This window comes from Microcebus murinus, chromosome 20 (assembly GCF_040939455.1).
Source record: "Microcebus murinus isolate Inina chromosome 20, M.murinus_Inina_mat1.0, whole genome shotgun sequence".
NCBI classification, from domain to species: domain Eukaryota; kingdom Metazoa; phylum Chordata; class Mammalia; order Primates; family Cheirogaleidae; genus Microcebus; species Microcebus murinus.
Genome location: NC_134123.1, coordinates 40,688 through 67,938, shown reverse-complemented (window position 1 = coordinate 67,938; position 27,251 = coordinate 40,688). Strand labels below are relative to the sequence as shown.

Below are 27,251 nucleotides of genomic sequence, written 5' to 3'. Positions count from 1 at the left end.
CAGTCCCCTCCATCTCCTACCTCTGGAAAACGCCCAAGCCCTTGGAGAACTGCCGGCAACGCGACCGTGGGGGCCGGGAACCTCCTCTGGGTCCTCCTGTGGCCCAGTCCAAGGGGCCTGGGCCTGGCCGGGGCTGCATTAGACCCCGACCACCCTGGCGTGTGGACTCGCTAAAAATCGGCGATTAGATATTGGATTCCAGCTTCATTGAGGTCATTTCACTAATGAGTGCACCGGAAAGAGTTTCCTAATCCATCTGTGAGGGTGGCAACTGAAAGAGAATTTTAAAGCTGACAGAATAGGCGAGGAAAGGCATAGGAGATTTCCACACCCAGTAAGGAAGCCTTTCCCGAAATGGAAGAAAGAAACGAGCAAACAGAAACACCGGTAGCCCGCCAGGATCAGAGTCTGCCCCCGAGAGAAAGTACCCTGACCAGGTTCACCCGTGGGTGGGTGGCGAGCTAGCGGCATTCAGAAGAGCGAGGCCCGCAGTCTGTGCAGAAGACACCTGCACCCGGGTGTGTGTGGCGGCACGATTCACAAGCAGCTCCAGATGTTAAGCCAAGGAGAAGCCAGGGAGTTCCCAACGCCCCAGGTGTCCTCAGCCCACGACTGGCTGCTGGGGGAATGCGAAGCCCGGCTCCTTGTCTCAGAGCCCTTGTCTCAGAGCGGGACAACCAGGAGGTGTGACGTACACCCCGGGGTTCCCAGGAGGATCAGGCTGAAGCTGGGACTTGGCCTGAAAGTGTCCCCTCGCATGGCCACCCCCTTCCCCTTCCTGCTCCTCTACTCCTGGTGCCCCTCCATCCAGGGGCCAGACCTTAAAGAGTCACCCGCAAGAGAATCCTGGTCCCAAAGGAGCCTTCTGGGGGACCCGTGCTGAGAGAGGTTGTGGGCATGGCCCGCTGGGGCTCTGCCCGACCCAGGGCTGAGAGATGCAACCTCCCAGCTCTGGGTCCCTGCAGGGGAAGCGTTGGCAAGCACAGGGCCAGTCCTCCAAAGGCCCAGGTGCAGGGAGCCCAGGCCAAGCAGCCTGTGGAAGAAGCCACCCCGGGAACACGACTGCAGGCCACGGCCCTTCCCACCTCCTCCTCCTCCTCCTCCTGCTCCTCCACACCCCCCGACCTCCCACCCCCCCACCCCACCCCCCGACATGGCGCAGGGCTCAGAGACACCTCAGACACTTGCTACCCAAAGTGCAAAGGGCATCAGTTGCTCCTCCAAACCCCCCCCCGTGCCCAGCAGACCGCGTTGTCCAGCCAGCCCCCGGGCCTCCCTGGGGTGCCCAGCACAAAAGTGCAGACAACCACCGGACCCTCAATCTCAGTTTTCGGATGTTTTTGCCACTCTAAGGACCCGCAGGCCAGCTGGGCCTTCTGGCAGGACAGAGAGCCCCGGAATCCGACGTGGAGAGCTGGGTGTACGTCCCCACGAGGAGGCGGTCCCCACCTCCGCGGCTCTCCCCTTGCGGGGGGGAAAAGCAGCCACGGGGCCTCAGAGAAGACACCAGGTTGGGCGCCCGCCCCACAGTGGGGGCACGTCCCCCGCAGGCCACTTAGCGCCGGCCGCCGGCCGGCGGACGGTTGGGTGGCGCGAGACGCTGCGGCCGCCCTGCTACCGGGTTCCTGGGAGGGCGTCCTGGAACCAGCGTCCACACCAAGCCCTTGGAAGGCCCAGGCGACGGAGGAGCCCCGTCAGGCAGGGGCCGAGGACGGTGACGGCCCGGGCGGGGAGGAGCGTGTCAGGCAGGGGCAGAGGACGGTGACAGGTGACAGGCCGGGCGGGAAGGAGTCAGTCAGGCAGGGGCCGAGGAGGAGACGGGCTGGGTAAGGGTTAGGGTTAGAGTCAGGGCACAAGTCACAATCGCAAAGACCTGGAAGCGACCCGAGTGCCCATCGACCCACGAGTGCGTAAATGAAATGTGGCGCGTGGACACCACGGAGTGCTATTCAGCTAGGAGGAGCAGCGGTGAGAGGGCACCTCTCGTGGTTCTCCTGGCCAGAGCTGGAACCCGTTCCAGTAAGCCAGGTAGCCCAAGAATGGACACACGAGCACCACGTGCTCGCGCTCACCAGCAAATGGGTACGAACCGATGGACACCTAAGTGGACACAGAGGAATCACCTTCATCGGGTGGGTGTCGGGCGGGTGGGGGGAGGGGATGGGCATACACCTCCATTAGGAACGGGGTGGGTGCGCACCGACTGGGGGATGGGCGCACTTGAGGCTCTGACCCGAGGGGGGAGGCTGGGAGAGGGCAACGTACCCGACCTTAACATTGGTAACCCCACAATACGCTGGAACAACATCAGAGGTAAATGAATAAGAACACAGGGGGGAGGGGGGCACGGGCAACACATGTCACCTTAATACTTGGACTCCCATCATCTGCTTGAAAAGAGAGAGAAAAGAAAATGCAATCATAGAGATAAGAGACACTTTTTAAACATAATGAATCCGAAGAGAAAAGTAAAAGGAGGCCTGTGGAGCAGGTCTGGGTGTGACTCCGGATCCCCCAACATCAGGTGCCACCACCAAAGATTCCTACGTGTAGCCCATAGAACCCCAAAAGCAACGGGACGAGTTCTGGTCACATACTCCCTCAAAATGACATCCTGGCCTTCTTCTGGAACTCCCTCCCCTCTCAGACTCTCAAGGTTTCCTCCAGCGTGTCGGTTCCCACAGAGCAGACCTTTGGTCTGAGACCTGACAGTCCAGAAGCCACGCATGCTGCCGCGTGACGGCGGTGTCGCGGCTTGGGACAAGAGGAGGCCCCACGGTGCGGGCTGGGGCGCCAGGCACCGCGGCGGGCGCTGAGGGTGGGGGTGACCCCCACCCCGGGCCGCCGACTCGCTCCCAGAAAGGGGACAGAACAAGAGGCAAAACAAAAAAAAAAAAAAGAAGAAGCCTACGGCACCCGGTATTCCCAGGCGGTCTCCCATCCAAGTACTAACCAGGCCCGACCCTGCTTAGCTTCTGAGACCAGACGAGATCGGGCGCGTTCAGGGTGGTGTGGCCCTAGACGGCGGAGGGCGCCCCTGCCCCGCTCAAGAAGCCGAGCCTCTCTGCGCTTCCCCGCCGCCTCCTCCCCCCGCCCCAGGCCCCGCGCCGGCGCTGACCCGCACCGGGCCGGGCCTGTTGAGTTCACCGGCCGGGTCTGGCGGGCTCCGAGGGACGGGGGTGACAGGCGGGGCGGGGCGGGCAGGGAGCGGCGGGCCGGGGTGGGGGGCTGTCTCTCTATACACACACACACACACACACACACACACTCACACTCACTCACTCACACTCACACAAGATGCGCCTCCACGGCTGGACTCGCCAAGGTGGAGACCTTCCAGCCCCCTTCCTCTCCTCGCCTGGCCCACCCCCAGCTCGTGGCCGCCGCCGCCGCCGCCGCCGCCGCCGCCGCCGATTGCGCACGCGCGGGTCGCCCGCCCTTTGACCCCAGGCAGGGGCCGCCATCCCCGACAACCCCTTTCAGCTGTGCCCCCCACCCTGTGGGTGGGCTGCCGCCTATTCCCCCGGGCCCGGGCTGGGGCACAGCGCATGGGGGAGGGGAGCGAGTGTATGGGGCGTCTCTCTCTCTCTCTAGGGATGTGTCCCATGGGTGGGGTGGCGTGGTTTGTGGGGCGCTGAAGAAATCAGTCCCCTCCATCTCCTACCTCTGGAAAACGCCCAAGCCCTTGGAGAACTGCCGGCAACGCGACCGTGGGGGCCGGGACCCTCCTCTGTGTCCTCCTGTGGCCCAGTCCAAGGGGCCTGGGCCTGGCCGGGGCTGCATTGGACCCCGACCACCCTGGCGTGTGGACTCGCTAAAAATCGGCGATTAGATATTGGATTCCAGCTTCATTGAGGTCATTTCACTAATGAGTGCACCGGAAAGAGTTTCCTAATCCATCTGTGAGGGTGGCAACTGAAAGAGAATTTTAAAGCTGACAGAATAGGCGAGGAAAGGCATAGGAGATTTCCACACCCAGTAAGGAAGCCTTTCCCGAAATGGAAGAAAGAAACGAGCAAACAGAAACACCGGTAGCCCGCCAGGATCAGAGTCTGCCCCCGAGAGAAAGTACCCTGACCAGGTTCACCCGTGGGTGGGTGGCGAGCTAGCGGCATTCAGAAGAGCGAGGCCCGCAGTCTGTGCAGAAGACACCTGCACTCGGGTGTGTGTGGCGGCACGATTCACAAGCAGCTCCAGATGTTAAGCCAAGGAGAAGCCAGGGAGTTCCCAACGCCCCAGGTGTCCTCAGCCCACGACTGGCTGCTGGGGGAATGCGAAGCCCGGCTCCTTGTCTCAGAGCCCTTGTCTCAGAGCGGGACAACCAGGAGGTGTGACGTACACCCCGGGGTTCCCAGGAGGATCAGGCTGAAGCTGGGACTTGGCCTGAAAGTGTCCCCTCGCATGGCCACCCCCTTCCCCTTCCTGCTCCTCTACTCCTGGTGCCCCTCCATCCAGGGGCCAGACCTTAAAGAGTCACCCGCAAGAGAATCCTGGTCCCAAAGGAGCCTTCTGGGGGACCCGTGCTGAGAGAGGTTGTGGGCATGGCCCGCTGGGGCTCTGCCCGACCCAGGGCTGAGAGATGCAACCTCCCAGCTCTGGGTCCCTGCAGGGGAAGCGTTGGCAAGCACAGGGCCAGTCCTCCAAAGGCCCAGGTGCAGGGAGCCCAGGCCAAGCAGCCTGTGGAAGAAGCCACCCCGGGAACACGACTGCAGGCCACGGCCCTTCCCACCTCCTCCTCCTCCTCCTCCTGCTCCTCCACCCCCCCCGACCTCCCACCCCCCCACCCCACCCCCCGACATGGCGCAGGGCTCAGAGACACCTCAGACACTTGCTACCCAAAGTGCAAAGGGCATCAGTTGCTCCTCCAAACCCCCCCCCTGCCCAGCAGACCGCGTTGTCCAGCCAGCCCCCGGGCCTCCCTGGGGTGCCCAGCACAAAAGTGCAGACAACCACCGGACCCTCAATCTCAGTTTTCGGATGTTTTTGCCACTCTAAGGACCCGCAGGCCAGCTGGGCCTTCTGGCAGGACAGAGAGCCCCGGAATCCGACGTGGAGAGCTGGGTGTACGTCCCCACGAGGAGGCGGTCCCCACCTCCGCGGCTCTCCCCTTGCGGGGGGGAAAAGCAGCCACGGGGCCTCAGAGAAGACACCAGGCTGGGCGCCCGCCCCACAGTGGGGGCACGTCCCCCGCAGGCCACTTAGCGCCGGCCGCCGGCCGGCGGACGGTTGGGTGGCGCGAGACGCTGCGGCCGCCCTGCTACCGGGTTCCTGGGAGGGCGTCCTGGAACCAGCGTCCACACCAAGCCCTTGGAAGGCCCAGGCGACGGAGGAGCCCCGTCAGGCAGGGGCCGAGGACGGTGACGGCCCGGGCGGGGAGGAGCGTGTCAGGCAGGGGCAGAGGACGGTGACAGGTGACAGGCCGGGCGGGAAGGAGTCAGTCAGGCAGGGGCCGAGGAGGAGACGGGCTGGGTAAGGGTTAGGGTTAGAGTCAGGGCACAAGTCACAATCGCAAAGACCTGGAAGCGACCCGAGTGCCCATCGACCCACGAGTGCGTAAATGAAATGTGGCGCGTGGACACCACGGAGTGCTATTCAGCTAGGAGGAGCAGCGGTGAGAGGGCACCTCTCGTGGTTCTCCTGGCCAGAGCTGGAACCCGTTCCAGTAAGCCAGGTAGCCCAAGAATGGACACACGAGCACCACGTGCTCGCGCTCACCAGCAAATGGGTACGAACCGATGGACACCTAAGTGGACACAGAGGAATCACCTTCATCGGGTGGGTGTCGGGCGGGTGGGGGAGGGGATGGGCATACACCTCCATTAGGAATGGGGTGGGTGCGCACCGACTGGGGGATGGGCGCACTTGAGGCTCTGACCCGAGGGGGGAGGCTGGGAGAGGGCAACGTACCCGACCTTAACATTGGTACCCCCACAATACGCTGGAACAACATCAGAGGTTAATGAATAAGAACACAGGGGGGAGGGGGGCACGGGCAACATATGTCACCTTAATACTTGGACTCCCATCATCTGCTTGAAAAGAGAGAGAAAAGAAAATGCAATCATAGAGATAAGAGACACTTTTTAAACATAATGAATCCGAAGAGAAAAGTAAAAGGAGGCCTGTGGAGCAGGTCTGGGTGTGACTCCGGATCCCCCAACATCAGGTGCCACCACCAAAGATTCCTACGTGTAGCCCATAGAACCCCAAAAGCAACGGGACGAGTTCTGGTCACATACTCCCTCAAAATGACATCCTGGCCTTCTTCTGGAACTCCCTCCCCTCTCAGACTCTCAAGGTTTCCTCCAGCGTGTCGGTTCCCACAGAGCAGACCTTTGGTCTGAGACCTGACAGTCCAGAAGCCACGCATGCTGCCGCGTGACGGCGGTGTCGCGGCTTGGGACAAGAGGAGGCCCCACGGTGCGGGCTGGGGCGCCAGGCACCGCGGCGGGCGCTGAGGGTGGGGGTGACCCCCACCCCGGGCCGCCGACTCGCTCCCAGAAAGGGGACAGAACAAGAGGCAAAACAAAAAAAAAAAAAAGAAGAAGCCTACGGCACCCGGTATTCCCAGGCGGTCTCCCATCCAAGTACTAACCAGGCCCGACCCTGCTTAGCTTCTGAGACCAGACGAGATCGGGCGCGTTCAGGGTGGTGTGGCCCTAGACGGCGGAGGGCGCCCCTGCCCCGCTCAAGAAGCCGAGCCTCTCTGCGCTTCCCCGCCGCCTCCTCCCCCCGCCCCAGGCCCCGCGCCGGCGCTGACCCGCACCGGGCCGGGCCTGTTGAGTTCACCGGCCGGGTCTGGCGGGCTCCGAGGGACGGGGGTGACAGGCGGGGCGGGGCGGGCAGGGAGCGGCGGGCCGGGGTGGGGGGCTGTCTCTCTATACACACACACACACACACACACACACACACACTCACACTCACACTCACACAAGATGCGCCTCCACGGCTGGACTCGCCAAGGTGGAGACCTTCCAGCCCCCTTCCTCTCCTCGCCTGGCCCACCCCCAGCTCGTGGCCGCCGCCGCCGCCGCCGCCGCCGCCGCCGCCGCCGCCGCCGCCGATTGCGCACGCGCGGGTCGCCCGCCCTTTGACCCCTGGCAGGGCCCGCCATCCCCACAACCCCTTTCAGCTGCGCCCCCCACCCTGTGGGTGGGCTGCCGCCTATTCCCCCGGGCCCGGGCTGGGGCACAGCGCATGGGGGAGGGGAGCGAGTGTATGGGGCGTCTCTCTCTCTCTCTAGGGATGTGTCCCATGGGTGGGGTGGCGTGGTTTGTGGGGCGCTGAAGAAATCAGTCCCCTCCATCTCCTACCTCTGGAAAACGCCCAAGCCCTTGGAGAACTGCCGGCAACGCGACCGTGGGGGCCGGGAACCTCCTCTGGGTCCTCCTGTGGCCCAGTCCAAGGGGCCTGGGCCTGGCCGGGGCTGCATTAGACCCCGACCACCCTGGCGTGTGGACTCGCTAAAAATCGGCGATTAGATATTGGATTCCAGCTTCATTGAGGTCATTTCACTAATGAGTGCACCGGAAAGAGTTTCCTAATCCATCTGTGAGGGTGGCAACTGAAAGAGAATTTTAAAGCTGACAGAATAGGCGAGGAAAGGCATAGGAGATTTCCACACCCAGTAAGGAAGCCTTTCCCGAAATGGAAGAAAGAAACGAGCAAACAGAAACACCGGTAGCCCGCCAGGATCAGAGTCTGCCCCCGAGAGAAAGTACCCTGACCAGGTTCACCCGTGGGTGGGTGGCGAGCTAGCGGCATTCAGAAGAGCGAGGCCCGCAGTCTGTGCAGAAGACACCTGCACCCGGGTGTGTGTGGCGGCACGATTCACAAGCAGCTCCAGATGTTAAGCCAAGGAGAAGCCAGGGAGTTCCCAACGCCCCAGGTGTCCTCAGCCCACGACTGGCTGCTGGGGGAATGCGAAGCCCGGCTCCTTGTCTCAGAGCCCTTGTCTCAGAGCGGGACAACCAGGAGGTGTGACGTACACCCCGGGGTTCCCAGGAGGATCAGGCTGAAGCTGGGACTTGGCCTGAAAGTGTCCCCTCGCATGGCCACCCCCTTCCCCTTCCTGCTCCTCTACTCCTGGTGCCCCTCCATCCAGGGGCCAGACCTTAAAGAGTCACCCGCAAGAGAATCCTGGTCCCAAAGGAGCCTTCTGGGGGACCCGTGCTGAGAGAGGTTGTGGGCATGGCCCGCTGGGGCTCTGCCCGACCCAGGGCTGAGAGATGCAACCTCCCAGCTCTGGGTCCCTGCAGGGGAAGCGTTGGCAAGCACAGGGCCAGTCCTCCAAAGGCCCAGGTGCAGGGAGCCCAGGCCAAGCAGCCTGTGGAAGAAGCCACCCCGGGAACACGACTGCAGGCCACGGCCCTTCCCACCTCCTCCTCCTCCTCCTCCTGCTCCTCCACACCCCCCGACCTCCCACCCCCCCACCCCACCCCCCGACATGGCGCAGGGCTCAGAGACACCTCAGACACTTGCTACCCAAAGTGCAAAGGGCATCAGTTGCTCCTCCAAACCCCCCCCCGTGCCCAGCAGACCGCGTTGTCCAGCCAGCCCCCGGGCCTCCCTGGGGTGCCCAGCACAAAAGTGCAGACAACCACCGGACCCTCAATCTCAGTTTTCGGATGTTTTTGCCACTCTAAGGACCCGCAGGCCAGCTGGGCCTTCTGGCAGGACAGAGAGCCCCGGAATCCGACGTGGAGAGCTGGGTGTACGTCCCCACGAGGAGGCGGTCCCCACCTCCGCGGCTCTCCCCTTGCGGGGGGGAAAAGCAGCCACGGGGCCTCAGAGAAGACACCAGGTTGGGCGCCCGCCCCACAGTGGGGGCACGTCCCCCGCAGGCCACTTAGCGCCGGCCGCCGGCCGGCGGACGGTTGGGTGGCGCGAGACGCTGCGGCCGCCCTGCTACCGGGTTCCTGGGAGGGCGTCCTGGAACCAGCGTCCACACCAAGCCCTTGGAAGGCCCAGGCGACGGAGGAGCCCCGTCAGGCAGGGGCCGAGGACGGTGACGGCCCGGGCGGGGAGGAGCGTGTCAGGCAGGGGCAGAGGACGGTGACAGGTGACAGGCCGGGCGGGAAGGAGTCAGTCAGGCAGGGGCCGAGGAGGAGACGGGCTGGGTAAGGGTTAGGGTTAGAGTCAGGGCACAAGTCACAATCGCAAAGACCTGGAAGCGACCCGAGTGCCCATCGACCCACGAGTGCGTAAATGAAATGTGGCGCGTGGACACCACGGAGTGCTATTCAGCTAGGAGGAGCAGCGGTGAGAGGGCACCTCTCGTGGTTCTCCTGGCCAGAGCTGGAACCCGTTCCAGTAAGCCAGGTAGCCCAAGAATGGACACACGAGCACCACGTGCTCGCGCTCACCAGCAAATGGGTACGAACCGATGGACACCTAAGTGGACACAGAGGAATCACCTTCATCGGGTGGGTGTCGGGCGGGTGGGGGGAGGGGATGGGCATACACCTCCATTAGGAACGGGGTGGGTGCGCACCGACTGGGGGATGGGCGCACTTGAGGCTCTGACCCGAGGGGGGAGGCTGGGAGAGGGCAACGTACCCGACCTTAACATTGGTAACCCCACAATACGCTGGAACAACATCAGAGGTAAATGAATAAGAACACAGGGGGGAGGGGGGCACGGGCAACACATGTCACCTTAATACTTGGACTCCCATCATCTGCTTGAAAAGAGAGAGAAAAGAAAATGCAATCATAGAGATAAGAGACACTTTTTAAACATAATGAATCCGAAGAGAAAAGTAAAAGGAGGCCTGTGGAGCAGGTCTGGGTGTGACTCCGGATCCCCCAACATCAGGTGCCACCACCAAAGATTCCTACGTGTAGCCCATAGAACCCCAAAAGCAACGGGACGAGTTCTGGTCACATACTCCCTCAAAATGACATCCTGGCCTTCTTCTGGAACTCCCTCCCCTCTCAGACTCTCAAGGTTTCATCCAGCGTGTCGGTTCCCACAGAGCAGACCTTTGGTCTGAGACCTGACAGTCCAGAAGCCACGCATGCTGCCGCGTGACGGCGGTGTCGCGGCTTGGGACAAGAGGAGGCCCCACGGTGCGGGCTGGGGCGCCAGGCACCGCGGCGGGCGCTGAGGGTGGGGGTGACCCCCACCCCGGGCCGCCGACTCGCTCCCAGAAAGGGGACAGAACAAGAGGCAAAACAAAAAAAAAAAAAGAAGAAGCCTACGGCACCCGGTATTCCCAGGCGGTCTCCCATCCAAGTACTAACCAGGCCCGACCCTGCTTAGCTTCCGAGACCAGACGAGATCGGGCGCGTTCAGGGTGGTGTGGCCCTAGACGGCGGAGGGCGCCCCTGCCCCGCTCAAGAAGCCGAGCCTCTCTGCGCTTCCCCGCCGCCTCCTCCCCCCGCCCCAGGCCCCGCGCCGGCGCTGACCCGCACCGGGCCGGGCCTGTTGAGTTCACCGGCCGGGTCCGGCGGGCTCCAAGGGACGGGGGTGACAGGCGGGGCGGGGCGGGCAGGGAGCGGCGGGCCGGGGTGGGGGGCTGTCTCTCTATACACACACACACACACACACACACACACTCACACTCACTCACTCACACTCACACAAGATGCGCCTCCACGGCTGGACTCGCCAAGGTGGAGACCTTCCAGCCCCCTTCCTCTCCTCGCCTGGCCCACCCCCAGCTCGTGGCCGCCGCCGCCGCCGCCGCCGCCGCCGCCGCCGATTGCGCACGCGCGGGTCGCCCGCCCTTTGACCCCAGGCAGGGGCCGCCATCCCCGACAACCCCTTTCAGCTGTGCCCCCCACCCTGTGGGTGGGCTGCCGCCTATTCCCCCGGGCCCGGGCTGGGGCACAGCGCATGGGGGAGGGGAGCGAGTGTATGGGGCGTCTCTCTCTCTCTCTAGGGATGTGTCCCATGGGTGGGGTGGCGTGGTTTGTGGGGCGCTGAAGAAATCAGTCCCCTCCATCTCCTACCTCTGGAAAACGCCCAAGCCCTTGGAGAACTGCCGGCAACGCGACCGTGGGGGCCGGGACCCTCCTCTGTGTCCTCCTGTGGCCCAGTCCAAGGGGCCTGGGCCTGGCCGGGGCTGCATTGGACCCCGACCACCCTGGCGTGTGGACTCGCTAAAAATCGGCGATTAGATATTGGATTCCAGCTTCATTGAGGTCATTTCACTAATGAGTGCACCGGAAAGAGTTTCCTAATCCATCTGTGAGGGTGGCAACTGAAAGAGAATTTTAAAGCTGACAGAATAGGCGAGGAAAGGCATAGGAGATTTCCACACCCAGTAAGGAAGCCTTTCCCGAAATGGAAGAAAGAAACGAGCAAACAGAAACACCGGTAGCCCGCCAGGATCAGAGTCTGCCCCCGAGAGAAAGTACCCTGACCAGGTTCACCCGTGGGTGGGTGGCGAGCTAGCGGCATTCAGAAGAGCGAGGCCCGCAGTCTGTGCAGAAGACACCTGCACTCGGGTGTGTGTGGCGGCACGATTCACAAGCAGCTCCAGATGTTAAGCCAAGGAGAAGCCAGGGAGTTCCCAACGCCCCAGGTGTCCTCAGCCCACGACTGGCTGCTGGGGGAATGCGAAGCCCGGCTCCTTGTCTCAGAGCCCTTGTCTCAGAGCGGGACAACCAGGAGGTGTGACGTACACCCCGGGGTTCCCAGGAGGATCAGGCTGAAGCTGGGACTTGGCCTGAAAGTGTCCCCTCGCATGGCCACCCCCTTCCCCTTCCTGCTCCTCTACTCCTGGTGCCCCTCCATCCAGGGGCCAGACCTTAAAGAGTCACCCGCAAGAGAATCCTGGTCCCAAAGGAGCCTTCTGGGGGACCCGTGCTGAGAGAGGTTGTGGGCATGGCCCGCTGGGGCTCTGCCCGACCCAGGGCTGAGAGATGCAACCTCCCAGCTCTGGGTCCCTGCAGGGGAAGCGTTGGCAAGCACAGGGCCAGTCCTCCAAAGGCCCAGGTGCAGGGAGCCCAGGCCAAGCAGCCTGTGGAAGAAGCCACCCCGGGAACACGACTGCAGGCCACGGCCCTTCCCACCTCCTCCTCCTCCTCCTCCTGCTCCTCCACACCCCCCGACCTCCCACCCCCCCACCCCACCCCCCGACATGGCGCAGGGCTCAGAGACACCTCAGACACTTGCTACCCAAAGTGCAAAGGGCATCAGTTGCTCCTCCAAACCCCCCCCCGTGCCCAGCAGACCGCGTTGTCCAGCCAGCCCCCGGGCCTCCCTGGGGTGCCCAGCACAAAAGTGCAGACAACCACCAGACCCTCAATCTCAGTTTTCGGATGTTTTTGCCACTCTAAGGACCCGCAGGCCAGCTGGGCCTTCTGGCAGGACAGAGAGCCCCGGAATCCGACGTGGAGAGCTGGGTGTACGTCCCCACGAGGAGGCGGTCCCCACCTCCGCGGCTCTCCTTTTGCGGGGGGGAAAAGCAGCCACGGGGCCTCAGAGAAGACACCAGGTTGGGCGCCCGCCCCACAGTGGGGGCACGTCCCCGGCAGGCCACTTAGCGCCGGCCGCCGGCCGGCGGACGGTTGGGTGGCGCGAGACGCTGCGGCCGCCCTGCTACCGGGTCCCTGGGAGGGCGTCCTGGAACCAGCGTCCACACCAAGCCCTTGGAAGGCCCAGGCGACGGAGGAGCCCCGTCAGGCAGGGGCCGAGGACGGTGACGGCCCGGGCGGGGAGGAGCGTGTCAGGCAGGGGCAGAGGACGGTGACAGGTGACAGGCCGGGCGGGAAGGAGTCAGTCAGGCAGGGACTGAGGAGGAGACGGGCTGGGTAAGGGTTAGGGTTAGAGTCAGGGCACAAGTCACAATCGCAAAGACCTGGAAGCGACCCGAGTGCCCATCGACCCACGAGTGCGTAAATGAAATGTGGCGCGTGGACACCACGGAGTGCTATTCAGCTAGGAGGAGCAGCGGTGAGAGGGCACCTCTCGTGGTTCTCCTGGCCAGAGCTGGAACCCGTTCCAGTAAGCCAGGTAGCCCAAGAATGGACACACGAGCACCACGTGCTCGCGCTCACCAGCAAATGGGTACGAACCGATGGACACCTAAGTGGACACAGAGGAATCACCTTCATCGGGTGGGTGTCGGGCGGGTGGGGGGAGGGGATGGGCATACACCTCCATTAGGAACGGGGTGGGTGCGCACCGACTGGGGGATGGGCGCACTTGAGGCTCTGACCCGAGGGGGGAGGCTGGGAGAGGGCAACGTACCCGACCTTAACATTGGTACCCCCACAATACGCTGGAACAACATCAGAGGTTAATGAATAAGAACACAGGGGGGAGGGGGGCACGGGCAACACATGTCACCTTAATACTTGGACTCCCATCATCTGCTTGAAAAGAGAGAGAAAAGAAAATGCAATCATAGAGATAAGAGACACTTTTTAAACATAATGAATCCGAAGAGAAAAGTAAAAGGAGGCCTGTGGAGCAGGTCTGGGTGTGACTCCGGATCCCCCAACATCAGGTGCCACCACCAAAGATTCCTACGTGTAGCCCATAGAACCCCAAAAGCAATGGGACGAGTTCTGGTCACATACTCCCTCAAAATGACATCCTGGCCTTCTTCTGGAACTCCCTCCCCTCTCAGACTCTCAAGGTTTCCTCCAGCGTGTCGGTTCCCACAGAGCAGACCTTTGGTCTGAGACCTGACAGTCCAGAAGCCACGCATGCTGCCGCGTGACGGCGGTGTCGCGGCTTGGGACAAGAGGAGGCCCCACGGTGCGGGCTGGGGCGCCAGGCACCGCGGCGGGCGCTGAGGGTGGGGGTGACCCCCACCCCGGGCCGCCGACTCGCTCCCAGAAAGGGGACAGAACAAGAGGCAAAACAAAAAAAAAAAAAAGAAGAAGCCTACGGCACCCGGTATTCCCAGGCGGTCTCCCATCCAAGTACTAACCAGGCCCGACCCTGCTTAGCTTCCGAGACCAGACGAGATCGGGCGCGTTCAGGGTGGTGTGGCCCTAGACGGCGGAGGGCGCCCCTGCCCCGCTCAAGAAGCCGAGCCTCTCTGCGCTTCCCCGCCGCCTCCTCCCCCCGCCCAAGGCCCCGCGCCGGCGCTGACCCGCACCGGGCCGGGCCTGTTGAGTTCACCGGCCGGGTCCGGCGGGCTCCGAGGGACGGGGGTGACAGCGGGGCGGGGCGGGGCGGGGCGGGCAGGGAGCGGCGGGCCGGGGTGGGGGGCTGTCTCTCTATACACACACACACACACACACACACACACACACTCACACTCACACTCACACAAGATGCGCCTCCACGGCTGGACTCGCCAAGGTGGAGACCTTCCAGCCCCCTTCCTCTCCTCGCCTGGCCCACCCCCAGCTCGTGGCCGCCGCCGCCGCCGCCGCCGCCGCCGCCGCCGCCGCCGCCGCCGCCGCCGCCGATTGCGCACGCGCGGGTCGCCCGCCCTTTGACCCCTGGCAGGGCCCGCCATCCCCACAACCCCTTTCAGCTGCGCCCCCCACCCTGTGGGTGGGCTGCCGCCTATTCCCCCGGGCCCGGGCTGGGGCACAGCGCATGGGGGAGGGGAGCGAGTGTATGGGGCGTCTCTCTCTCTCTCTAGGGATGTGTCCCATGGGTGGGGTGGCGTGGTTTGTGGGGCGCTGAAGAAATCAGTCCCCTCCATCTCCTACCTCTGGAAAACGCCCAAGCCCTTGGAGAACTGCCGGCAACGCGACCGTGGGGGCCGGGAACCTCCTCTGGGTCCTCCTGTGGCCCAGTCCAAGGGGCCTGGGCCTGGCCGGGGCTGCATTAGACCCCGACCACCCTGGCGTGTGGACTCGCTAAAAATCGGCGATTAGATATTGGATTCCAGCTTCATTGAGGTCATTTCACTAATGAGTGCACCGGAAAGAGTTTCCTAATCCATCTGTGAGGGTGGCAACTGAAAGAGAATTTTAAAGCTGACAGAATAGGCGAGGAAAGGCATAGGAGATTTCCACACCCAGTAAGGAAGCCTTTCCCGAAATGGAAGAAAGAAACGAGCAAACAGAAACACCGGTAGCCCGCCAGGATCAGAGTCTGCCCCCGAGAGAAAGTACCCTGACCAGGTTCACCCGTGGGTGGGTGGCGAGCTAGCGGCATTCAGAAGAGCGAGGCCCGCAGTCTGTGCAGAAGACACCTGCACCCGGGTGTGTGTGGCGGCACGATTCACAAGCAGCTCCAGATGTTAAGCCAAGGAGAAGCCAGGGAGTTCCCAACGCCCCAGGTGTCCTCAGCCCACGACTGGCTGCTGGGGGAATGCGAAGCCCGGCTCCTTGTCTCAGAGCCCTTGTCTCAGAGCGGGACAACCAGGAGGTGTGACGTACACCCCGGGGTTCCCAGGAGGATCAGGCTGAAGCTGGGACTTGGCCTGAAAGTGTCCCCTCGCATGGCCACCCCCTTCCCCTTCCTGCTCCTCTACTCCTGGTGCCCCTCCATCCAGGGGCCAGACCTTAAAGAGTCACCCGCAAGAGAATCCTGGTCCCAAAGGAGCCTTCTGGGGGACCCGTGCTGAGAGAGGTTGTGGGCATGGCCCGCTGGGGCTCTGCCCGACCCAGGGCTGAGAGATGCAACCTCCCAGCTCTGGGTCCCTGCAGGGGAAGCGTTGGCAAGCACAGGGCCAGTCCTCCAAAGGCCCAGGTGCAGGGAGCCCAGGCCAAGCAGCCTGTGGAAGAAGCCACCCCGGGAACACGACTGCAGGCCACGGCCCTTCCCACCTCCTCCTCCTCCTCCTCCTGCTCCTCCACACCCCCCGACCTCCCACCCCCCCACCCCACCCCCCGACATGGCGCAGGGCTCAGAGACACCTCAGACACTTGCTACCCAAAGTGCAAAGGGCATCAGTTGCTCCTCCAAACCCCCCCCCGTGCCCAGCAGACCGCGTTGTCCAGCCAGCCCCCGGGCCTCCCTGGGGTGCCCAGCACAAAAGTGCAGACAACCACCGGACCCTCAATCTCAGTTTTCGGATGTTTTTGCCACTCTAAGGACCCGCAGGCCAGCTGGGCCTTCTGGCAGGACAGAGAGCCCCGGAATCCGACGTGGAGAGCTGGGTGTACGTCCCCACGAGGAGGCGGTCCCCACCTCCGCGGCTCTCCCCTTGCGGGGGGGAAAAGCAGCCACGGGGCCTCAGAGAAGACACCAGGTTGGGCGCCCGCCCCACAGTGGGGGCACGTCCCCCGCAGGCCACTTAGCGCCGGCCGCCGGCCGGCGGACGGTTGGGTGGCGCGAGACGCTGCGGCCGCCCTGCTACCGGGTTCCTGGGAGGGCGTCCTGGAACCAGCGTCCACACCAAGCCCTTGGAAGGCCCAGGCGACGGAGGAGCCCCGTCAGGCAGGGGCCGAGGACGGTGACGGCCCGGGCGGGGAGGAGCGTGTCAGGCAGGGGCAGAGGACGGTGACAGGTGACAGGCCGGGCGGGAAGGAGTCAGTCAGGCAGGGGCCGAGGAGGAGACGGGCTGGGTAAGGGTTAGGGTTAGAGTCAGGGCACAAGTCACAATCGCAAAGACCTGGAAGCGACCCGAGTGCCCATCGACCCACGAGTGCGTAAATGAAATGTGGCGCGTGGACACCACGGAGTGCTATTCAGCTAGGAGGAGCAGCGGTGAGAGGGCACCTCTCGTGGTTCTCCTGGCCAGAGCTGGAACCCGTTCCAGTAAGCCAGGTAGCCCAAGAATGGACACACGAGCACCACGTGCTCGCGCTCACCAGCAAATGGGTACGAACCGATGGACACCTAAGTGGACACAGAGGAATCACCTTCATCGGGTGGGTGTCGGGCGGGTGGGGGGAGGGGATGGGCATACACCTCCATTAGGAACGGGGTGGGTGCGCACCGACTGGGGGATGGGCGCACTTGAGGCTCTGACCCGAGGGGGGAGGCTGGGAGAGGGCAACGTACCCGACCTTAACATTGGTAACCCCACAATACGCTGGAACAACATCAGAGGTAAATGAATAAGAACACAGGGGGGAGGGGGGCACGGGCAACACATGTCACCTTAATACTTGGACTCCCATCATCTGCTTGAAAAGAGAGAGAAAAGAAAATGCAATCATAGAGATAAGAGACACTTTTTAAACATAATGAATCCGAAGAGAAAAGTAAAAGGAGGCCTGTGGAGCAGGTCTGGGTGTGACTCCGGATCCCCCAACATCAGGTGCCACCACCAAAGATTCCTACGTGTAGCCCATAGAACCCCAAAAGCAACGGGACGAGTTCTGGTCACATACTCCCTCAAAATGACATCCTGGCCTTCTTCTGGAACTCCCTCCCCTCTCAGACTCTCAAGGTTTCATCCAGCGTGTCGGTTCCCACAGAGCAGACCTTTGGTCTGAGACCTGACAGTCCAGAAGCCACGCATGCTGCCGCGTGACGGCGGTGTCGCGGCTTGGGACAAGAGGAGGCCCCACGGTGCGGGCTGGGGCGCCAGGCACCGCGGCGGGCGCTGAGGGTGGGGGTGACCCCCACCCCGGGCCGCCGACTCGCTCCCAGAAAGGGGACAGAACAAGAGGCAAAACAAAAAAAAAAAAAGAAGAAGCCTACGGCACCCGGTATTCCCAGGCGGTCTCCCATCCAAGTACTAACCAGGCCCGACCCTGCTTAGCTTCCGAGACCAGACGAGATCGGGCGCGTTCAGGGTGGTGTGGCCCTAGACGGCGGAGGGCGCCCCTGCCCCGCTCAAGAAGCCGAGCCTCTCTGCGCTTCCCCGCCGCCTCCTCCCCCCGCCCCAGGCCCCGCGCCGGCGCTGACCCGCACCGGGCCGGGCCTGTTGAGTTCACCGGCCGGGTCCGGCGGGCTCCAAGGGACGGGGGTGACAGGCGGGGCGGGGCGGGCAGGGAGCGGCGGGCCGGGGTGGGGGGCTGTCTCTCTATACACACACACACACACACACACACACACTCACACTCACTCACTCACACTCACACAAGATGCGCCTCCACGGCTGGACTCGCCAAGGTGGAGACCTTCCAGCCCCCTTCCTCTCCTCGCCTGGCCCACCCCCAGCTCGTGGCCGCCGCCGCCGCCGCCGCCGCCGCCGCCGCCGATTGCGCACGCGCGGGTCGCCCGCCCTTTGACCCCAGGCAGGGGCCGCCATCCCCGACAACCCCTTTCAGCTGTGCCCCCCACCCTGTGGGTGGGCTGCCGCCTATTCCCCCGGGCCCGGGCTGGGGCACAGCGCATGGGGGAGGGGAGCGAGTGTATGGGGCGTCTCTCTCTCTCTCTAGGGATGTGTCCCATGGGTGGGGTGGCGTGGTTTGTGGGGCGCTGAAGAAATCAGTCCCCTCCATCTCCTACCTCTGGAAAACGCCCAAGCCCTTGGAGAACTGCCGGCAACGCGACCGTGGGGGCCGGGACCCTCCTCTGTGTCCTCCTGTGGCCCAGTCCAAGGGGCCTGGGCCTGGCCGGGGCTGCATTGGACCCCGACCACCCTGGCGTGTGGACTCGCTAAAAATCGGCGATTAGATATTGGATTCCAGCTTCATTGAGGTCATTTCACTAATGAGTGCACCGGAAAGAGTTTCCTAATCCATCTGTGAGGGTGGCAACTGAAAGAGAATTTTAAAGCTGACAGAATAGGCGAGGAAAGGCATAGGAGATTTCCACACCCAGTAAGGAAGCCTTTCCCGAAATGGAAGAAAGAAACGAGCAAACAGAAACACCGGTAGCCCGCCAGGATCAGAGTCTGCCCCCGAGAGAAAGTACCCTGACCAGGTTCACCCGTGGGTGGGTGGCGAGCTAGCGGCATTCAGAAGAGCGAGGCCCGCAGTCTGTGCAGAAGACACCTGCACTCGGGTGTGTGTGGCGGCACGATTCACAAGCAGCTCCAGATGTTAAGCCAAGGAGAAGCCAGGGAGTTCCCAACGCCCCAGGTGTCCTCAGCCCACGACTGGCTGCTGGGGGAATGCGAAGCCCGGCTCCTTGTCTCAGAGCCCTTGTCTCAGAGCGGGACAACCAGGAGGTGTGACGTACACCCCGGGGTTCCCAGGAGGATCAGGCTGAAGCTGGGACTTGGCCTGAAAGTGTCCCCTCGCATGGCCACCCCCTTCCCCTTCCTGCTCCTCTACTCCTGGTGCCCCTCCATCCAGGGGCCAGACCTTAAAGAGTCACCCGCAAGAGAATCCTGGTCCCAAAGGAGCCTTCTGGGGGACCCGTGCTGAGAGAGGTTGTGGGCATGGCCCGCTGGGGCTCTGCCCGACCCAGGGCTGAGAGATGCAACCTCCCAGCTCTGGGTCCCTGCAGGGGAAGCGTTGGCAAGCACAGGGCCAGTCCTCCAAAGGCCCAGGTGCAGGGAGCCCAGGCCAAGCAGCCTGTGGAAGAAGCCACCCCGGGAACACGACTGCAGGCCACGGCCCTTCCCACCTCCTCCTCCTCCTCCTCCTGCTCCTCCACACCCCCCGACCTCCCACCCCCCCACCCCACCCCCCGACATGGCGCAGGGCTCAGAGACACCTCAGACACTTGCTACCCAAAGTGCAAAGGGCATCAGTTGCTCCTCCAAACCCCCCCCCCGTGCCCAGCAGACCGCGTTGTCCAGCCAGCCCCCGGGCCTCCCTGGGGTGCCCAGCACAAAAGTGCAGACAACCACCAGACCCTCAATCTCAGTTTTCGGATGTTTTTGCCACTCTAAGGACCCGCAGGCCAGCTGGGCCTTCTGGCAGGACAGAGAGCCCCGGAATCCGACGTGGAGAGCTGGGTGTACGTCCCCACGAGGAGGCGGTCCCCACCTCCGCGGCTCTCCTTTTGCGGGGGGGAAAAGCAGCCACGGGGCCTCAGAGAAGACACCAGGTTGGGCGCCCGCCCCACAGTGGGGGCACGTCCCCGGCAGGCCACTTAGCGCCGGCCGCCGGCCGGCGGACGGTTGGGTGGCGCGAGACGCTGCGGCCGCCCTGCTACCGGGTCCCTGGGAGGGCGTCCTGGAACCAGCGTCCACACCAAGCCCTTGGAAGGCCCAGGCGACGGAGGAGCCCCGTCAGGCAGGGGCCGAGGACGGTGACGGCCCGGGCGGGGAGGAGCGTGTCAGGCAGGGGCAGAGGACGGTGACAGGTGACAGGCCGGGCGGGAAGGAGTCAGTCAGGCAGGGACTGAGGAGGAGACGGGCTGGGTAAGGGTTAGGGTTAGAGTCAGGGCACAAGTCACAATCGCAAAGACCTGGAAGCGACCCGAGTGCCCATCGACCCACGAGTGCGTAAATGAAATGTGGCGCGTGGACACCACGGAGTGCTATTCAGCTAGGAGGAGCAGCGGTGAGAGGGCACCTCTCGTGGTTCTCCTGGCCAGAGCTGGAACCCGTTCCAGTAAGCCAGGTAGCCCAAGAATGGACACACGAGCACCACGTGCTCGCGCTCACCAGCAAATGGGTACGAACCGATGGACACCTAAGTGGACACAGAGGAATCACCTTCATCGGGTGGGTGTCGGGCGGGTGGGGGGAGGGGATGGGCATACACCTCCATTAGGAACGGGGTGGGTGCGCACCGACTGGGGGATGGGCGCACTTGAGGCTCTGACCCGAGGGGGGAGGCTGGGAGAGGGCAACGTACCCGACCTTAACATTGGTACCCCCACAATACGCTGGAACAACATCAGAGGTTAATGAATAAGAACACAGGGGGGAGGGGGGCACGGGCAACACATGTCACCTTAATACTTGGACTCCCATCATCTGCTTGAAAAGAGAGAGAAAAGAAAATGCAATCATAGAGATAAGAGACACTTTTTAAACATAATGAATCCGAAGAGAAAAGTAAAAGGAGGCCTGTGGAGCAGGTCTGGGTGTGACTCCGGATCCCCCAACATCAGGTGCCACCACCAAAGATTCCTACGTGTAGCCCATAGAACCCCAAAAGCAATGGGACGAGTTCTGGTCACATACTCCCTCAAAATGACATCCTGGCCTTCTTCTGGAACTCCCTCCCCTCTCAGACTCTCAAGGTTTCCTCCAGCGTGTCGGTTCCCACAGAGCAGACCTTTGGTCTGAGACCTGACAGTCCAGAAGCCACGCATGCTGCCGCGTGACGGCGGTGTCGCGGCTTGGGACAAGAGGAGGCCCCACGGTGCGGGCTGGGGCGCCAGGCACCGCGGCGGGCGCTGAGGGTGGGGGTGACCCCCACCCCGGGCCGCCGACTCGCTCCCAGAAAGGGGACAGAACAAGAGGCAAAACAAAAAAAAAAAAAAGAAGAAGCCTACGGCACCCGGTATTCCCAGGCGGTCTCCCATCCAAGTACTAACCAGGCCCGACCCTGCTTAGCTTCCGAGACCAGACGAGATCGGGCGCGTTCAGGGTGGTGTGGCCCTAGACGGCGGAGGGCGCCCCTGCCCCGCTCAAGAAGCCGAGCCTCTCTGCGCTTCCCCGCCGCCTCCTCCCCCCGCCCAAGGCCCCGCGCCGGCGCTGACCCGCACCGGGCCGGGCCTGTTGAGTTCACCGGCCGGGTCCGGCGGGCTCCGAGGGACGGGGGTGACAGCGGGGCGGGGCGGGGCGGGGCGGGCAGGGAGCGGCGGGCCGGGGTGGGGGGCTGTCTCTCTATACACACACACACACACACACACACACACACACTCACACTCACACTCACACAAGATGCGCCTCCACGGCTGGACTCGCCAAGGTGGAGACCTTCCAGCCCCCTTCCTCTCCTCGCCTGGCCCACCCCCAGCTCGTGGCCGCCGCCGCCGCCGCCGCCGCCGCCGCCGCCGCCGCCGCCGCCGATTGCGCACGCGCGGGTCGCCCGCCCTTTGACCCCTGGCAGGGCCCGCCATCCCCACAACCCCTTTCAGCTGCGCCCCCCACCCTGTGGGTGGGCTGCCGCCTATTCCCCCGGGCCCGGGCTGGGGCACAGCGCATGGGGGAGGGGAGCGAGTGTATGGGGCGTCTCTCTCTCTCTCTAGGGATGTGTCCCATGGGTGGGGTGGCGTGGTTTGTGGGGCGCTGAAGAAATCAGTCCCCTCCATCTCCTACCTCTGGAAAACGCCCAAGCCCTTGGAGAACTGCCGGCAACGCGACCGTGGGGGCCGGGAACCTCCTCTGGGTCCTCCTGTGGCCCAGTCCAAGGGGCCTGGGCCTGGCCGGGGCTGCATTAGACCCCGACCACCCTGGCGTGTGGACTCGCTAAAAATCGGCGATTAGATATTGGATTCCAGCTTCATTGAGGTCATTTCACTAATGAGTGCACCGGAAAGAGTTTCCTAATCCATCTGTGAGGGTGGCAACTGAAAGAGAATTTTAAAGCTGACAGAATAGGCGAGGAAAGGCATAGGAGATTTCCACACCCAGTAAGGAAGCCTTTCCCGAAATGGAAGAAAGAAACGAGCAAACAGAAACACCGGTAGCCCGCCAGGATCAGAGTCTGCCCCCGAGAGAAAGTACCCTGACCAGGTTCACCCGTGGGTGGGTGGCGAGCTAGCGGCATTCAGAAGAGCGAGGCCCGCAGTCTGTGCAGAAGACACCTGCACCCGGGTGTGTGTGGCGGCACGATTCACAAGCAGCTCCAGATGTTAAGCCAAGGAGAAGCCAGGGAGTTCCCAACGCCCCAGGTGTCCTCAGCCCACGACTGGCTGCTGGGGGAATGCGAAGCCCGGCTCCTTGTCTCAGAGCCCTTGTCTCAGAGCGGGACAACCAGGAGGTGTGACGTACACCCCGGGGTTCCCAGGAGGATCAGGCTGAAGCTGGGACTTGGCCTGAAAGTGTCCCCTCGCATGGCCACCCCCTTCCCCTTCCTGCTCCTCTACTCCTGGTGCCCCTCCATCCAGGGGCCAGACCTTAAAGAGTCACCCGCAAGAGAATCCTGGTCCCAAAGGAGCCTTCTGGGGGACCCGTGCTGAGAGAGGTTGTGGGCATGGCCCGCTGGGGCTCTGCCCGACCCAGGGCTGAGAGATGCAACCTCCCAGCTCTGGGTCCCTGCAGGGGAAGCGTTGGCAAGCACAGGGCCAGTCCTCCAAAGGCCCAGGTGCAGGGAGCCCAGGCCAAGCAGCCTGTGGAAGAAGCCACCCCGGGAACACGACTGCAGGCCACGGCCCTTCCCACCTCCTCCTCCTCCTCCTCCTGCTCCTCCACACCCCCCGACCTCCCACCCCCCCACCCCACCCCCCGACATGGCGCAGGGCTCAGAGACACCTCAGACACTTGCTACCCAAAGTGCAAAGGGCATCAGTTGCTCCTCCAAACCCCCCCCCGTGCCCAGCAGACCGCGTTGTCCAGCCAGCCCCCGGGCCTCCCTGGGGTGCCCAGCACAAAAGTGCAGACAACCACCGGACCCTCAATCTCAGTTTTCGGATGTTTTTGCCACTCTAAGGACCCGCAGGCCAGCTGGGCCTTCTGGCAGGACAGAGAGCCCCGGAATCCGACGTGGAGAGCTGGGTGTACGTCCCCACGAGGAGGCGGTCCCCACCTCCGCGGCTCTCCCCTTGCGGGGGGGAAAAGCAGCCACGGGGCCTCAGAGAAGACACCAGGTTGGGCGCCCGCCCCACAGTGGGGGCACGTCCCCCGCAGGCCACTTAGCGCCGGCCGCCGGCCGGCGGACGGTTGGGTGGCGCGAGACGCTGCGGCCGCCCTGCTACCGGGTTCCTGGGAGGGCGTCCTGGAACCAGCGTCCACACCAAGCCCTTGGAAGGCCCAGGCGACGGAGGAGCCCCGTCAGGCAGGGGCCGAGGACGGTGACGGCCCGGGCGGGGAGGAGCGTGTCAGGCAGGGGCAGAGGACGGTGACAGGTGACAGGCCGGGCGGGAAGGAGTCAGTCAGGCAGGGGCCGAGGAGGAGACGGGCTGGGTAAGGGTTAGGGTTAGAGTCAGGGCACAAGTCACAATCGCAAAGACCTGGAAGCGACCCGAGTGCCCATCGACCCACGAGTGCGTAAATGAAATGTGGCGCGTGGACACCACGGAGTGCTATTCAGCTAGGAGGAGCAGCGGTGAGAGGGCACCTCTCGTGGTTCTCCTGGCCAGAGCTGGAACCCGTTCCAGTAAGCCAGGTAGCCCAAGAATGGACACACGAGCACCACGTGCTCGCGCTCACCAGCAAATGGGTACGAACCGATGGACACCTAAGTGGACACAGAGGAATCACCTTCATCGGGTGGGTGTCGGGCGGGTGGGGGGAGGGGATGGGCATACACCTCCATTAGGAACGGGGTGGGTGCGCACCGACTGGGGGATGGGCGCACTTGAGGCTCTGACCCGAGGGGGGAGGCTGGGAGAGGGCAACGTACCCGACCTTAACATTGGTAACCCCACAATACGCTGGAACAACATCAGAGGTAAATGAATAAGAACACAGGGGGGAGGGGGGCACGGGCAACACATGTCACCTTAATACTTGGACTCCCATCATCTGCTTGAAAAGAGAGAGAAAAGAAAATGCAATCATAGAGATAAGAGACACTTTTTAAACATAATGAATCCGAAGAGAAAAGTAAAAGGAGGCCTGTGGAGCAGGTCTGGGTGTGACTCCGGATCCCCCAACATCAGGTGCCACCACCAAAGATTCCTACGTGTAGCCCATAGAACCCCAAAAGCAACGGGACGAGTTCTGGTCACATACTCCCTCAAAATGACATCCTGGCCTTCTTCTGGAACTCCCTCCCCTCTCAGACTCTCAAGGTTTCCTCCAGCGTGTCGGTTCCCACAGAGCAGACCTTTGGTCTGAGACCTGACAGTCCAGAAGCCACGCATGCTGCCGCGTGACGGCGGTGTCGCGGCTTGGGACAAGAGGAGGCCCCACGGTGCGGGCTGGGGCGCCAGGCACCGCGGCGGGCGCTGAGGGTGGGGGTGACCCCCACCCCGGGCCGCCGACTCGCTCCCAGAAAGGGGACAGAACAAGAGGCAAAACAAAAAAAAAAAAAAGAAGAAGCCTACGGCACCCGGTATTCCCAGGCGGTCTCCCATCCAAGTACTAACCAGGCCCGACCCTGCTTAGCTTCTGAGACCAGACGAGATCGGGCGCGTTCAGGGTGGTGTGGCCCTAGACGGCGGAGGGCGCCCCTGCCCCGCTCAAGAAGCCGAGCCTCTCTGCGCTTCCCCGCCGCCTCCTCCCCCCGCCCCAGGCCCCGCGCCGGCGCTGACCCGCACCGGGCCGGGCCTGTTGAGTTCACCGGCCGGGTCTGGCGGGCTCCGAGGGACGGGGGTGACAGGCGGGGCGGGGCGGGCAGGGAGCGGCGGGCCGGGGTGGGGGGCTGTCTCTCTATACACACACACACACACACACACACACACTCACACTCACTCACTCACACTCACACAAGATGCGCCTCCACGGCTGGACTCGCCAAGGTGGAGACCTTCCAGCCCCCTTCCTCTCCTCGCCTGGCCCACCCCCAGCTCGTGGCCGCCGCCGCCGCCGCCGCCGCCGCCGCCGCCGATTGCGCACGCGCGGGTCGCCCGCCCTTTGACCCCAGGCAGGGGCCGCCATCCCCGACAACCCCTTTCAGCTGTGCCCCCCACCCTGTGGGTGGGCTGCCGCCTATTCCCCCGGGCCCGGGCTGGGGCACAGCGCATGGGGGAGGGGAGCGAGTGTATGGGGCGTCTCTCTCTCTCTCTAGGGATGTGTCCCATGGGTGGGGTGGCGTGGTTTGTGGGGCGCTGAAGAAATCAGTCCCCTCCATCTCCTACCTCTGGAAAACGCCCAAGCCCTTGGAGAACTGCCGGCAACGCGACCGTGGGGGCCGGGACCCTCCTCTGTGTCCTCCTGTGGCCCAGTCCAAGGGGCCTGGGCCTGGCCGGGGCTGCATTGGACCCCGACCACCCTGGCGTGTGGACTCGCTAAAAATCGGCGATTAGATATTGGATTCCAGCTTCATTGAGGTCATTTCACTAATGAGTGCACCGGAAAGAGTTTCCTAATCCATCTGTGAGGGTGGCAACTGAAAGAGAATTTTAAAGCTGACAGAATAGGCGAGGAAAGGCATAGGAGATTTCCACACCCAGTAAGGAAGCCTTTCCCGAAATGGAAGAAAGAAACGAGCAAACAGAAACACCGGTAGCCCGCCAGGATCAGAGTCTGCCCCCGAGAGAAAGTACCCTGACCAGGTTCACCCGTGGGTGGGTGGCGAGCTAGCGGCATTCAGAAGAGCGAGGCCCGCAGTCTGTGCAGAAGACACCTGCACTCGGGTGTGTGTGGCGGCACGATTCACAAGCAGCTCCAGATGTTAAGCCAAGGAGAAGCCAGGGAGTTCCCAACGCCCCAGGTGTCCTCAGCCCACGACTGGCTGCTGGGGGAATGCGAAGCCCGGCTCCTTGTCTCAGAGCCCTTGTCTCAGAGCGGGACAACCAGGAGGTGTGACGTACACCCCGGGGTTCCCAGGAGGATCAGGCTGAAGCTGGGACTTGGCCTGAAAGTGTCCCCTCGCATGGCCACCCCCTTCCCCTTCCTGCTCCTCTACTCCTGGTGCCCCTCCATCCAGGGGCCAGACCTTAAAGAGTCACCCGCAAGAGAATCCTGGTCCCAAAGGAGCCTTCTGGGGGACCCGTGCTGAGAGAGGTTGTGGGCATGGCCCGCTGGGGCTCTGCCCGACCCAGGGCTGAGAGATGCAACCTCCCAGCTCTGGGTCCCTGCAGGGGAAGCGTTGGCAAGCACAGGGCCAGTCCTCCAAAGGCCCAGGTGCAGGGAGCCCAGGCCAAGCAGCCTGTGGAAGAAGCCACCCCGGGAACACGACTGCAGGCCACGGCCCTTCCCACCTCCTCCTCCTCCTCCTCCTGCTCCTCCACCCCCCCCGACCTCCCACCCCCCCACCCCACCCCCCGACATGGCGCAGGGCTCAGAGACACCTCAGACACTTGCTACCCAAAGTGCAAAGGGCATCAGTTGCTCCTCCAAACCCCCCCCCTGCCCAGCAGACCGCGTTGTCCAGCCAGCCCCCGGGCCTCCCTGGGGTGCCCAGCACAAAAGTGCAGACAACCACCGGACCCTCAATCTCAGTTTTCGGATGTTTTTGCCACTCTAAGGACCCGCAGGCCAGCTGGGCCTTCTGGCAGGACAGAGAGCCCCGGAATCCGACGTGGAGAGCTGGGTGTACGTCCCCACGAGGAGGCGGTCCCCACCTCCGCGGCTCTCCCCTTGCGGGGGGGAAAAGCAGCCACGGGGCCTCAGAGAAGACACCAGGCTGGGCGCCCGCCCCACAGTGGGGGCACGTCCCCCGCAGGCCACTTAGCGCCGGCCGCCGGCCGGCGGACGGTTGGGTGGCGCGAGACGCTGCGGCCGCCCTGCTACCGGGTTCCTGGGAGGGCGTCCTGGAACCAGCGTCCACACCAAGCCCTTGGAAGGCCCAGGCGACGGAGGAGCCCCGTCAGG

At 63.5% G+C, this 27,251-nt stretch overlaps 7 non-coding genes across 7 annotated transcripts; all 7 read right to left on the bottom strand.

The window, feature by feature from the left end:
• Positions 1–2,904: 2,904 nt before the first annotated feature.
• On the bottom strand, positions 2,905–3,023 carry LOC142862873 (5S ribosomal RNA). The gene has a single exon (XR_012913844.1). It is a non-coding gene; the product is annotated as a 5S ribosomal RNA (ribosomal RNA).
• A 3,523-nt stretch (positions 3,024–6,546) lies between these two features.
• Positions 6,547–6,665, bottom strand: LOC142862861 (5S ribosomal RNA). The gene has a single exon (XR_012913842.1). It is a non-coding gene; the product is annotated as a 5S ribosomal RNA (ribosomal RNA).
• Positions 6,666–10,196: 3,531 nt separating this feature from the next.
• LOC142862662 (5S ribosomal RNA) lies at positions 10,197–10,315 on the bottom strand. Its single transcript, XR_012913758.1, has one exon. It is a non-coding gene; the product is annotated as a 5S ribosomal RNA (ribosomal RNA).
• A 3,525-nt stretch (positions 10,316–13,840) lies between these two features.
• On the bottom strand, positions 13,841–13,959 carry LOC142862650 (5S ribosomal RNA). The gene has a single exon (XR_012913747.1). It is a non-coding gene; the product is annotated as a 5S ribosomal RNA (ribosomal RNA).
• Positions 13,960–17,508: 3,549 nt separating this feature from the next.
• LOC142863034 (5S ribosomal RNA) lies at positions 17,509–17,627 on the bottom strand. The gene has a single exon (XR_012913916.1). It is a non-coding gene; the product is annotated as a 5S ribosomal RNA (ribosomal RNA).
• Positions 17,628–21,153: 3,526 nt separating this feature from the next.
• Positions 21,154–21,272, bottom strand: LOC142862961 (5S ribosomal RNA). Its single transcript, XR_012913855.1, has one exon. It is a non-coding gene; the product is annotated as a 5S ribosomal RNA (ribosomal RNA).
• Positions 21,273–24,813: 3,541 nt separating this feature from the next.
• LOC142862850 (5S ribosomal RNA) lies at positions 24,814–24,932 on the bottom strand. The gene has a single exon (XR_012913841.1). It is a non-coding gene; the product is annotated as a 5S ribosomal RNA (ribosomal RNA).
• Between the last annotated feature and the right edge of the window lie 2,319 nt (positions 24,933–27,251).